This window comes from Ranitomeya imitator, chromosome 10, assembly GCF_032444005.1.
Source record: "Ranitomeya imitator isolate aRanImi1 chromosome 10, aRanImi1.pri, whole genome shotgun sequence".
NCBI classification, from domain to species: domain Eukaryota; kingdom Metazoa; phylum Chordata; class Amphibia; order Anura; family Dendrobatidae; genus Ranitomeya; species Ranitomeya imitator.
Window position 1 is genome coordinate 147,365,415 of NC_091291.1, and position 12,684 is coordinate 147,378,098.

The following is a 12,684-nucleotide window of genomic DNA, read 5'->3' on the forward strand; positions in this document are numbered from 1 at the left end:
AGCAAAAAAAAGTTTTGTTAAAAAAAAAAAGTTTTATTTTACCGTTATGTTGTGTGCTGATTTAATTAACTAGCGGAGCAGGCCAGGGCCAGCCAAGCAAAGGCAGACACAAAGGAGTTGGTTTACCTTTGCATATAGTGTGCGCACAAAATGACAGCCAGTGCAAGAGAGTTTGCGAACCGCTATCCTAAAGTGCCTCCATCTTGTGCGTCCGCTTGCCAGATGCACAAGATGGCTGCCAGAGATGTTTTGTGAAGGAACATATTAAGAAAGATTCTCCATTTTGTGCTTTTCGACTCCATTTTGTTGTTTTAATATAAATTTTGTTACTAGGCTAAAATTTACAGCTGTTATGAGACCTTGATGAGACCTTGATTGTTGCAATCTGCCAGGACATGAGACTGAGGGTGCATTGTTCTACGAGACTTTGATGTACAGACTGTTCCTGCATTCTTATAGGTTAAGAACTATGAACGTGTTCTTATGCTGATTGGTTGAAGTATAATTTCTATGACAATGAAAAGTCAGACAATAAACGGGGGCCCAGAGATCTGCTTGATCCCCCCCCCCAAACAGAGACATTCGTCTCCGTCTGGTCATTTTCAGTTGCCGGCAACGCCCTGTAGATTAATTTGGAAATCACTGAGTTAACCGTGAAGGATCACTTTAGAACCTCCCTCGACAGTTGGCGCCCGAAATGTGGTGCCCCAAACAGGAATGCCTCTGCCCCCGGAGGACAACAAGACAAACGACCCTCGGAGCGGACACAGGCACTGGAAATTGGGACTGATCATCCCCCTACAACAACCACGGTAAGTTGGCAGTTATACTGTTCAGACTGACCGTTTGGTGTGGTTTTCCAGTGTTTGTTGCTGCAAAGAGGATCTGAGGTTTGTCCCCGATGGTGGGGTGATTCTTGGGTGGAATCATATAGAGGTGTAGTTCCGTTGGGAGCCCAGTGCTCGAACCGTACCTCATGAGGGACGGACACCCCGGATTGACCAGTGATGTAATTCTCTTTATAGTCAAAATATCCTGAATTCCTGATCACTGTTAGAATCAGGTGCGGTGAGGTGATCGAAGATGGGTAGGATGCGTAACTCAGGAATATATAGATATATATGTGTATTTCTAGAGGTATCCGGAGGGTTAGTTTGAGACGCCCTCCTCCTTTCGCTGAGTACCGCGTTTTTGGGTTGTCCCAGAGGGGCTCTGGTATTGTGCACGACAAAGTAAGGATATTTAGCTCTAAAGAAGAATCAGTTTCCATGGAAGTAAAAGAAGACTTTGAATTTGTGTGATGAATCTGATATTGTTAGCCCAAAGATGGGGAAAGAAATCTGTCAGGAATGCAGGAAAATATTCTCAATCATTGGTTTTTCTAAGGTGGTCTGGTTTTTCATATGAATTGTGTGATGAAGGTTTTGTAGAAATTAATTAAGTCTGAGAACTGTATTCCGCTGCTGCGTGTAAATTTCTAAGATACTCGATGGGAGGGGTAAGTCAAACAGCTGCACTATTGTTTTTTTCTTTCTGTGCTGAGGAATGCTGTGATGTTCTTATCTGTTCTGTGTCTCTGGTATGGAGGGGGCACATAGCTGCGTCCTCTCTGAATTTTATGTCCTTGGTGTAGAACGCGCTGGGAGATCTGTGTTTTGTTTAAAACAACAATATTGTGGAAGTTTAAAGTAAAATATTGCGCCTTGTTTTAGAAGGAAACTTGTAAGTGATAGTTTGGTTATCAGTGTGATTGAAAGATTGGTAAATGATTCACCTGCTTCAAGTTGAGTGGTTGATATATAGCAAATTAAGCATTAACAGAGGAAGTGAATTCTGATTTGTTTTTGTTACGTTGAAAAAGGAAAGTTGTCTATTACTATGACAAAAAAACTGGATGTTTGTGGTGCAAGAAGGAACTGAGAAACTGACTGAGATTAATGTGTTGGGAAAGCAAACAATTAAAAATTTGGGACGGGGGCTCCCTGCTAGATAATATGGTCCCTACCCAGGAAATTAAGCCTCTACTCCCGACTGTAAGCCCTATGCCCCTTAAAGGGAACCTGTCACCCTGAAAATCGCGGGTGAGGTAAGCCCACCGGCATCAGGGGCTTATCTACAGCATTCTGTAATGCTGTAGATAAGCCCCCGATGTTACCTGAAAAAAGGAGAAAAAGACGTTAGATTATACTCATCCAGGGGCGGTCCCGCTGCTGGTCAGGTCGGATGGGCGTCTCCGGTCCGCTGCGGCGCCTCCCATCTTCATTACAAGACGTCCTCTTCTGATCTTCAGCCATGGCTCCGGCGCAGGCGTACTTTGCTCTGCCCTCTTGAGGGCAGAGGATAGTACTGCAGTGTGCAGGCGCTGGAAAGGTCAGAGGCCTGGCGCCTGCGCACTGCAGTACTTTGTCTGCCCTCAACAGGGCAGAACAAAGTACGCCTGCGCCGGAGCCGTGGCTGAAGATCAGAAGAGGACGTCATGGAATGAAGATGGGAGGCGCCGGAGCGGACCGGAGACACCCATCGGACCTGACCAGCAGCAGGACCGCCCCTGGGTGAGTATAATATAACGTCTTTTTCTCCTCTTTCAGGTAACATCGGGGGCTTATCTAAAGCATTACAGAATGCTGTAGATAAGCCCCTGATGCCGGTGGGCTTACCTCACCCGCGATTTTCGGGGTGACAGGTTCCCTTTAACCCCAAGGCACCATATATCCTGGACTGCCGAGAAGTTCTATGGGCGTCTTATGGTAGTATTTAAAGATCTGGGATTCTCATTGTAAAATAAAGCCCATACACCTTTTTGTAGTAGCTTTGATGTTTGGCCTTAAAGGGACACTGTCACTTGAATTTGGAGGGAACAATCTTAAGCCATGGAGGCGGGGTTTTGGGGTGTTTGATTCACCCTTTCCTTAGCCGCTGGCTGCATGCTGGCTGCAATATTGGATTGAAGTTCATTCTCTGTCCTCCGTAGTACATGCCTGCACAAGGTAATCTTGCCTTGCGCAGGCGTGTACTACGGAGGACAGAGAATGAACTTCAATCCAATATTGCAGCCAGCATGCAGCCAGCGGGTAAGGAAAGGGTGAATCAAACACCCCAAAACCCGCCTCCATGGCTGAAGATTGTTCCCTCCAAATTCAGGTGACAGTGTCCCTTTAAATCTGAATTGAAAGATGCAATAATGTCAGCCAGACCCGATATTGAGACTTCTACTTCGGATGATGCATTAAAAAAAAAAAAAAAAAAAGGTTTTCAGAGCTTAACCCGCTCTGCATAAACAGGGAAATCAAGGGTTAAATCAGTAGCCGCAGCGATTTCTGCTCCAATCTCAGCCCCCCCCCCACAGTTACAAGGACACAGCTGGTTCCTTACCAGACTCCAGCTCCAGCCCTCCTCCCTTACACAAATCCAGTCCCATACTCCAATATCTCGTTTTAACCCTATGTCTGGGAATCTCCCTCGCCATGTTAATTCTCAGACTAAGAGCTTGTTTTAATCAGTGTAGATGGCAGACCCAATAAATATACTCTCACAAAACCCATCCCTGTGGGACCTTTCCCTGAAGTTACTGCTCAGTTCGTAATCTCTCCCTCATGTCCAGTAAATTTACTGGGGACAGATTTATTATCACAGTTCCGCTCCAGAATATAATTCCAAGATGATGGTCAGATGGTACTTACGTTATATAACCCCTATGCAGATGAACATAATGAGATGTGTATCTTACATGCCCTTCCTACGGTTATGATGGCCCTTATAGGCCCAGATTCACCCCCAATAATGCCTGTAGAACCAGTAAAAGTGTTTCTCAAATCTGGTGCCCCTTTTCCCAAAGTCCATCAATACCCTTTGAAACATGATCAGGAGCGGGACCTCAAGGGTCAAATACAAACGTTACTCGATAATGGTACTGTTTCCCCATGTAACACGCCTTTGTTTCCCGTTAAGAAAAATATCCCAGCCGGCCAACCCCCTGTGTACCGGCTGGTACAAGATCTACGGGCAGTTAATGCAGCTACTGTTCTAGAAACTCTGGTGGTGCCTAATCCACATACTCTCTTGTCCCAGATATCTCAGGATGCTGCTTGGTTCGCAGTCATCGACCTCGCCAATGCCTTCTTCAGCATTCCATTACACCCAGATTGCCAGTTTCTGTTTGCATTCATTTATCAGGGACGACAATTGACGTGGACAGTTATATCATAAGGGGCCCAAAACAGTCCCAATCAGTTTGCAAAAAATATGGGCGAGTGTCTTTTACCCTGGCAGTTAGAATATCCTTATGTCACGCTGGTTCAGTATGTGGGTAATCTTTTGTTGTGTGCACGGACAGAGCGGGAAGCCATTGCTGCCACTGTTAGCCTCCTCAAGTATCTGGCAGATCTGAACTGTCGGGTTTCGGCCTCGAAACTTCAGTTCTGCCTTGGTCAAGCGATATTTTTGGTTCACGGTCTCCTTCAGGGTGCCAGACACCTCACAGAAGAAAGAAAAATAGCCGTCAGCTCCCTTCCTTTTCCGAAAGATGAGACTGCACTCCAGCGTTTTCTTGGACTATGTACTTATTGTCGTCAGTGGATACGGACGCATCCCGCATAATGCAACCTCTCTACAATGCCCTGAAAGACGGTTCAAAATATGCTGATGATTTTGGCAGATTCCACACCGGATACACTGTTACTACGGAAGACACTGTAGTGCCCGGAGCTGCACTCCCTCCCTCCCTCCCTCACTGTCGGCACAAGTAGAACTTCAGGCTCTTTCTACTGCATGTGTTCTGGCCAAAGACAGGCGGGCTAATATATACACGGACTCATAGTATGCATTTGGTATTGCTCATGATTTCAGAGCTCTATGGGCCAATCTAGGGTTTATTACTACTGCCGGAACTCCAGTGAAGAATGCTGAAGCTGTTAAAACCCTCATGAACTCAATCAAATTACCTACCCAGGTGGCCATTATCAAAGTTAAGGCGCACGGTCCTAGGAACAGTCTACAGTCTGTTGGTAACGCCTTTGCGGATATGCAAGCAAAAGCTGCTGCTCTCCTACCCGTTGAACAGACCATACCAGCTATGGTGACCACACGCTCTCAGCGTAAACAGTTACAAGAAACACTGACTGTACAGGAACCTGATGATCCACGAGAGACTGAAGTCTTCAGTCGGACCCCACGAGACCGCTTAATGACGTTGCAGAGAATGTCCCGAAAGGAAGAAGTGAAGCGGTGGAAGGCTGATGGAGCACGTATGGACAATGGTCTCTGGAAAAAGGACCAACTTGTGTCTCCCTAAGCGGATGTACCCTGCTATCGCCACGGGGGCACATGGGCCCACACATCGAGGAAAAAAAACAGGCCCTTGACCTGGTACAAAAATTCTACTGGGCTCCAGGTATTTCTACAGTCCTGACAGCACTCAACCGTGCATGTAATATCTGTCAGACCTGCAATCTCGTTCAACTTCAACGTGTACCCCCGAAGCACCTTGCTAAGTCTGACTATCCTTTCCAAAGGCTCCAGGTGGACCACATCACGTTGCCTAAGTCTGGAAGGTATGAGTATTGTCTGGTGGTTGTCGACATGTTCTCCAGTTGGCCAGAAGCATTCCCCCGTTACCAACATGACTGCAAAGACCACAGCAAAGAAACTGGTGATGGAAGTTATATGCAGATATTGTGTTCCAGAAGTTGTTGAAAGTGACCAAGGCCTGGCCTTTTCTTTTCATGTGTATCAGGAGGTTCTGACAATGCTTGGATCCACTGTAGCCCTCCATACTCCGTACCATCTACAATCTAGTGGGAAAGTTAAGAGGCTGAATGGCACACTGAAGGGACAATTGACCAAAACGATGCAGGAGACTACTGCTTCATGGCCAGAGCTCCTACCCATTGTACTGTACCACATTTGTACTACCCCTATTGCAAAACATGGCCTGTCTCCATATGAGATATTGTTTGGTGCTAGTCCTCAGTTGCAAATTTCCAGTCTCAGTAGTTGTCAGAAGAAACTGACCGTGCTGTTCAATATGTTATTCAGCTTAGTAAAAATCTTGCTAACACCCATGTTTTAGTTTTTTTCTTCCCTTCCAGATTAAGCAGAAACCGATATTTGTCACAACTTGAAGTCTGGTGATTTTGTGGTCGTGAAAAGGCATGTCAGAAAACACGGACTAGAACCCTTGTATGATGGTCCCTACCAAGTCCTCATTACTCCTATGTCAGTAAAGCTGGAAGGAAGGCCGACGTGGATCCACGTATCGCACTGCAGGCTGGTCAAACAGACTAGTAGCAAATAAGGGGACATAATGTTTTGGTTTTTCGTATTTCCATATAATAATATTGATAACTGCATGGGACAGCCTAAATTCCCCAACATTCTTGAATAATAAGTTTGTACAATATCATGAAAGATTAGTAGTACAGATGGGTATAGCCAATAAAATTGTCAGTTCTATTTTCATAGATGATGGAGACGCCATCACGTGTTTCTCAATGCAGTGATCCAGATGGGGCCAGTGTTCTGGATCACTGCGTTGAGAAACACGTGATGGTGTCTCCATGGTGTTGGATGTTTTGGTCTCCACGAGGTCAATCATCCGTGCTTTTATAGACTTTCTACTAGGCACTGCTCCTGATAGCCAGTTTCCTATTCCACACTGATGAGGGGCAAAAACCCTGAAACAGCTGTCTGTGGATGGATACCATGCTTGGCATAGGTGGTTTTCCTTTATTGGATGTTTTCCTTTATTGGATGCTGCCCTTCCCTTGGTTGTTCCTTCCCGGGGAAAGGCCTGGCTATTCACTGCCTGCGTTGAGAAACATGTGAAGGTGTCTCCGCAGCTCCTCTACATGCATTTGCATATTTGGGGGCAGTGTTCTGGATCACTGCGTTGAGAAACACGTGATGGTGTCTCCACGGTGTTGGATGTTTTGGTCTCCACGAGGTCAATCATCCGTGCCTGTATAGACTTTCTACTAGGCACTGCTCCTGATAGCCACAGTTTCCTACTCCACACTGATGAGGGGCAAATACCCCGAATCAGCTGTCTGTGGGTGGGACTGCTTCTGGCTGCGATCTTGTGTCGCGGTCAGAGGGGGCGAGTTTTTCCAGGCAGCGTGCTGCTAAATTTTTTCTGCGGTATTCGTATCGGCAGTGAAGACTTAAGATGTTTATCAAGAATACGATTCGTGTGGTCGTGGAAGGTGGTGCCAGAAACAACGTGGTGTATGTGGTTCGTGACCTGCTGGAGGGAAAGGCTGGAGCTCATCGGACTGATATTTTCAGTGTGAACGAATTTCACAATCAAGGTATATATGATGTTACCTTTGTGAGTGAACCTTGCTGTCTGTCTTTGAATGGTTCAGAAGCCATGATGGTGACCCATGCCTGGAGGGAGTGCGAGTGGAGCCTCTGTTTGGGCTCATGGAAAAAGTAGTGACTTTTACCGTCTACAATCCTTACACAGAAGTAAGTCTGCTGGAGCAGTTCCTGGCTCGGTACTGCAAAAATGTGAATGGTGGAGAGAAACAGAAAAATGTGTTGGGCATTTTTAATTGTAAATATGTTTTTCGTGTGAAACTGAGGAAAGACCCAAGTTGTTTGTGAGGTTTCACCCATCCTCCGGCGAACTTTTCAGTGGCGGGTCATAGGGGCTTTCTGTCGTATGCAGGGCAGCCTCTATACTGCAGGAAGTGTTTCCAGTTTGGGCACTTGCAGAACATGTGTGAGAAGAACATGGTTTGCCGTAACTGCAAAAGAGAATTCCATCCGGCGGCTCAGTGTCCGATGCCATGTGAATGTGACCGGTGTGGTAATACAGGGCACCTGTATAAGGACTGTCCATATGGTGGGCCATGGAAGCCAACTAGAGAGGAGGAGAGGCTGCAGGAGGAAGAAAAGAAATGTGAGAAGCGGAGGCAGGAAGAGAAAAAAAAGAGGAGGAGGTCAAGAAACAGGAGGAGGAGAGGAAGCGGGAGGAAAGCGAGGCATCTGCGCAGCAAAGCGCTGAGGTAATTCCGCCCTCTATGGTTGAGAGATGGCGGGATAAATGGCAGGAGGACAATGAGGCTGAAAGGAGGAGCTGGAGGACAAGTTATTTCTGGAGAGCCGCAAAGCATGAAGAGCATGCTATGGCTAAAAAGAAAAAGAAAAAAAGCCCCAGTTAGCAAAGCAGAGGAGTTGGGTGTTTCGATGGATTTTGACACTTCTGGGGCGGAGGAGATGGCTGCGTCGTTGATTCTGATCCAGGAAGCATTGGCGTTTTTTCCTCAGAAGAGGAGCCTGGAGGTCGAAAGTGTCCCAGGGAGGGTGGTGGGGAAATCTGTGACTCTGAGGTTCGTGAAGGTGGAGGACCCCAGAGGAAGGTTGGGCAGAAGAAGACGCGTGTGGAGGAGTGTATGGAGGTCAGCGGCTCTGAAGGCTGCTCAGCGCAGATGGTGGATTAGGACAGTGGCGGTGCTGTGTAGTTATGTGCTATTATTTCAGTAGCTAGGTGTTTTTGTATATAGCATTTGCCTTTAAAAATGTTTTTTTGTGTTTTTCATGTAAGTTGAGTAATGTCATGCTCGTAGGTTGTTTTTTTTAGTATTTTTGTTTCTGTGTATGTGATGGGTTTTGTAATCATATCACAAAATGTGAGGGTCTGTAAAAGCAGGTTGCGACGGGCGGCCATTTTGGATTTTTTTGCAACCCAAAATGCAGGAATTTTTTGTCTGCAGGAGTGTGGGATTGTGGATGGTGTGAAGGGGAGTGAATGGCCTCATGGTGCGTCTGTGTGGTCAGGGAGTGCCTGTAATAAAAATGATGGTGTGGGTTTTTTGGTGAAGGGAAATGATGTGAGTTTGTGTGACTATATGGTGATTGAGGTTGGAAGGTGTGTGTTGGCTAATTTTGAGTTTAGAAATGTTCGTTTTTGCGTTATTAATGTATATGCGCCTGTGGGAAAACAGGAGCGTAGTTTTATTTGAAAAAAAATAATTTTTTTATTCCAGGAGGAATGCCTGTTGTGATAGTGGGTGATATGAACTGTGATGTGGGAAGTGTGAATGTCGATGCATCAGGGAAAGTGTTAATGGATATGGTGAGTGATTTTGGTTTAAAAGATATGCAGCGTGCATGCAAGTTAAATACGTTTTTTTTCTGACAGTGGGAGGGTGGCGTCTAGATTGGACTATTGTTTTGTTTCAAAAAATCTGACTCCTGTTAGTTATGCACAGGAGAGGGTGGTTTTTTCGGATCATGTGTGTATGAAGTGTGAATTGGATTTGCATGTTAATGAGGTGGCTGGGAAAGGTGTGTGGAAGTTGAATGTGAGTTTGCTGGAAGGAGAGGGTGTGAGAGAGGAGTATGAAAGACATTATGCGGAGTGGTGTGGGTGCAGGAGTGATTTCAGAAGTGTGTGTGAATGGTGGGATTGGGTTAAATGGAAAACCAAGAGTTTTTTGAAAAACTCGGGTACAAGTGTGTGGCTGCAAAGAGAGAAAGGTTTGTTTTTTTAAATGCAAGACTGAGTGTTTTGTATAAGTTGAGGGCAGGAGGGATGGATGTGAGTGAAGATTTAGTGAAAGTGAAAAAAGAAGTGAATGATTTTTTGTTAGAAAGAGGGAGGAGTATTATGTATAGGGCCAAATTAGAGAATTTGGAGAAGAATGAGAAGTGTTTGTATTGTTTTTAAAAAAAAGTTTTTGGGAAGAGACAGGGTATGAGTATTTTGAATGAGATGGATGGAAATGAAGTGAGTGGCGCGGACTTGTGTGAGGAAGTGGCAAAGTTTTATGATGCTGTGAAATGGAGGGATGAAGGTTTGGAGGGTTAGGTGCTGAGTGTTTTGGAAAATAGTTTGAATAGGATAGAAAGGGAAAGTTTGATGGGTGATGTGACGTGTGAAGAAGTATGGAAGGTGGTGTGTAGCATGGCATTGAATAAAACACCAGGGGAGGATGGTCTACCGGTGGAACTTTTTCGTGGGATGTGATTGGGAAGGATTTTGTGGATGTTTGTAAGTATATGTGGGCGAATGCAGAGGTGGCAAATGGTATGCGTGCAGGAGTGGTTGTGTTATTGCCAAAAAAAGGTGATTTGAAAAATCTAAAAAATTGGAGGCCGATCACATTGCTAAATTGTGATTATAAGAATTATGCAAAACTTTTGGCCAACAGGATGCGTGGCGTGGTTGGGAGTGTGGTGGGTGAGGAGCAATGTTGTGCGGTGCCTGGAAGACGAATACATGGAAGTTTATGTATGTTGAGAGATTGTTTGTGGGACTGCATGGATCGCAAGAAAGGGGTGTATGTGTTGAGTTTGGATTTTGAGATGGCGTATGATGGATTGGCGCATGGATTTTTGTTCAGTGTGTTGGTGAGATGAGGTTTCCTTCTGAGTTTGTTGAGAGAGTGAGACGTTTGTATGAGACCATTTATAGTTGTGTGTTGTTGAATGGAAATGTGGGGAGGAGATTAAATGTATTTTCGGGTGTTTGGCAGGGGTGTCCTTTGTCCCCTATCGTTTTTTATTTGCGCAATTGAGCCTTTGTTATGTCTGTTAAGAAAAGATAAGGTGATTTGGGGTGTGCAAGTACCCGGGGGTGGGTGGAGAGAGTGGAAAATGAGTGACTATATGGATGATGTGTGTGTGCTGTGTGATTCAGAGTGTTCGGTACAGCGTGTGAAGTTGTTGGTTTCTATTTTTTGTGGAGCATCTGCTTTTAAAGTGAATTGGGAGAAGAGTGAGTGTAAGAATTTTGGGGGGAGGAGTCTGAGCGATGATGCTGGAGTGAATGTGAGTGGATCGATAAAGGTTTTGGGTGTGAAATTTTCAGAGAAATTGGATGGAGAGGAAAGCTGGGTGGATGTGAGGGAAAGAGTGGAGCGAAAGTTACATTTTTGGAGTTTGAGGGATCTTACGTTTTTTGGTAAAAATTTGAGTTAAGAGTGTTGTGTTACCTATTTTTTTGTATGTTGCGATGGTATTTCCACCAAGCTACATGTGTATTAGAAGATTAAATAGAGTTTTGTTTGTCTTTTTTTGGGGTTCATGTATGGAGCATGCGAGGAGAGAGATTGTTATGAAGAGTTTGGATAAGGGGGGACTGGGTTTCCCAAATTTGAATGTTTTTTTTTCGGTGTGAATATTATGGTATTGTCGGGGTTGTCACGACAATACCCTTCATCCACCAGTCATTCCAAATCAGATTAAGAGCATGTTGGTACCGGATAAGAATGAGTCAGACACAATGCTGGTTCAAACTCTTTGCATGCTCGTGTGTAACGTCACAGCAACTGCTTTATTTTCTAATACACAACACTATATGACCTATTGGGGGAAGGTGTGCAGAGGGCGGGGATAGGCAGGGTTTAAGCAATGTATCTAGTATTCAGTCCTTCTGGTTGGTCTGACGTCATATGATGGATCCTCCTTCCTCCACGTCACTTTAAGTTTCCATTTTCTCTTCGCCACGACAGCACCCACTGAGAGAGGGGATCCGCCCCTAGGAACAGGAAACCCTACGGAGAGATAAAAGGGGCGGTCCCCCTCGCTCCCACAGTTTTGGTTTCCTGTTCCTATGGGAAGATCCACGGAGAAGAGGATTCCCAGCCTGGACGCCGCTTGCGCAGTTTACCTGTGAGGACGGCAAGGGCTCCAGGACTGGATGCAGCGTCGGGGGTGCTGATTCAGTTTTCCCCCCTCTGCTGGCAGATGTCGTGAGACCGGGTCGTGGGGGTCGGTTCGCGGCAAATTTCCAGCGGTCTGCGGGGCAAGCACCAGGTGGTAGCGTCGCGCCGTCCTCGGCGGACGCTTGTGCGGTGTGGAGCCCAGTGCATGCCCCCGGAAGTGCTGGTAAGCTTCAGGGGTGCGGAGGAGTGAGACGACGCCGGCGCTGAAGCCGGGTAACAGCGCCGGAGTACACAATATGGCCGCGACCCGGAAGTGGTTAGCACTTCCGGGTTCAACAGGAAGAACATGGCGGCCCCCATGTGAAAAGGACGCCGGCGCTGCATCCCGGCATCCAGAATGGATTCTGCAAGGGAGCCTGCGGTACCTTCTCTAGAAGTTACCACCATCACCCCTCGCAGCCATGCCAGCAGCAGCAGCCGCTCTAGGCAGAGCGGATCGTCCAAAAGGAAGCCACCTGCATCTGTGTCTCCTCCTCAGCCGGTACCTGATCGGTCAGCTTCTGGGTGAGTGTGCATCTACCCCACTAGTCTGATTATTGTCCCTCTCCCTTTTATAATAGGCAAAAAGGAAGGAAAAAGCGAAACACAAGCAGTGTGCGTTATGTATCCAGCCCCTTCCGGATAGTTACACTAAAAGGCTATGTGATTCATGTATAAAATCAACGTTACGTGAGGAAGCCTCAGTCAAATCAGAGGATATAAGGGCCATGATCAGGGAGGAATTACGAGCTCTACAAAGCGTTGACAGAGAGCCACGTATTAAGGAGAAAAAAGGATACATTTCACCTGTATCCGATCAGACCTCTGAGTTAGAGGAAGCAAACTCAGATAGATCACAGCAGGAGGTATCCTCAGATGAGGATCAGGATACATGCTTCCCCACAGACAGCATTGACAATCTGGTGAGATCAGTTTGCAATACCATGGGCATAGAAGATCTTAAAGTCCCTAAAACACAGCAAGACATTATGTTTGCCGGCGTATCCGAAAAGAAGAGACCCTCTTTTCCGGTAAT

General features: G+C 46.1%; 1 long non-coding RNA gene across 1 annotated transcript in view; it reads left to right on the forward strand.

The window, feature by feature from the left end:
• Window positions 1-1,716, forward strand: part of LOC138651055 (uncharacterized) — a 4,950-nt gene extending 3,234 nt beyond the window's left edge. Inside the window, exon 3 of the long non-coding RNA XR_011315431.1 lies at window positions 1-1,716. This exon is cut by the window's left edge and continues 192 nt beyond it. This is a non-coding gene — a long non-coding RNA (uncharacterized lncRNA).
• The last annotated feature ends 10,968 nt before the right edge of the window (window positions 1,717-12,684 follow it).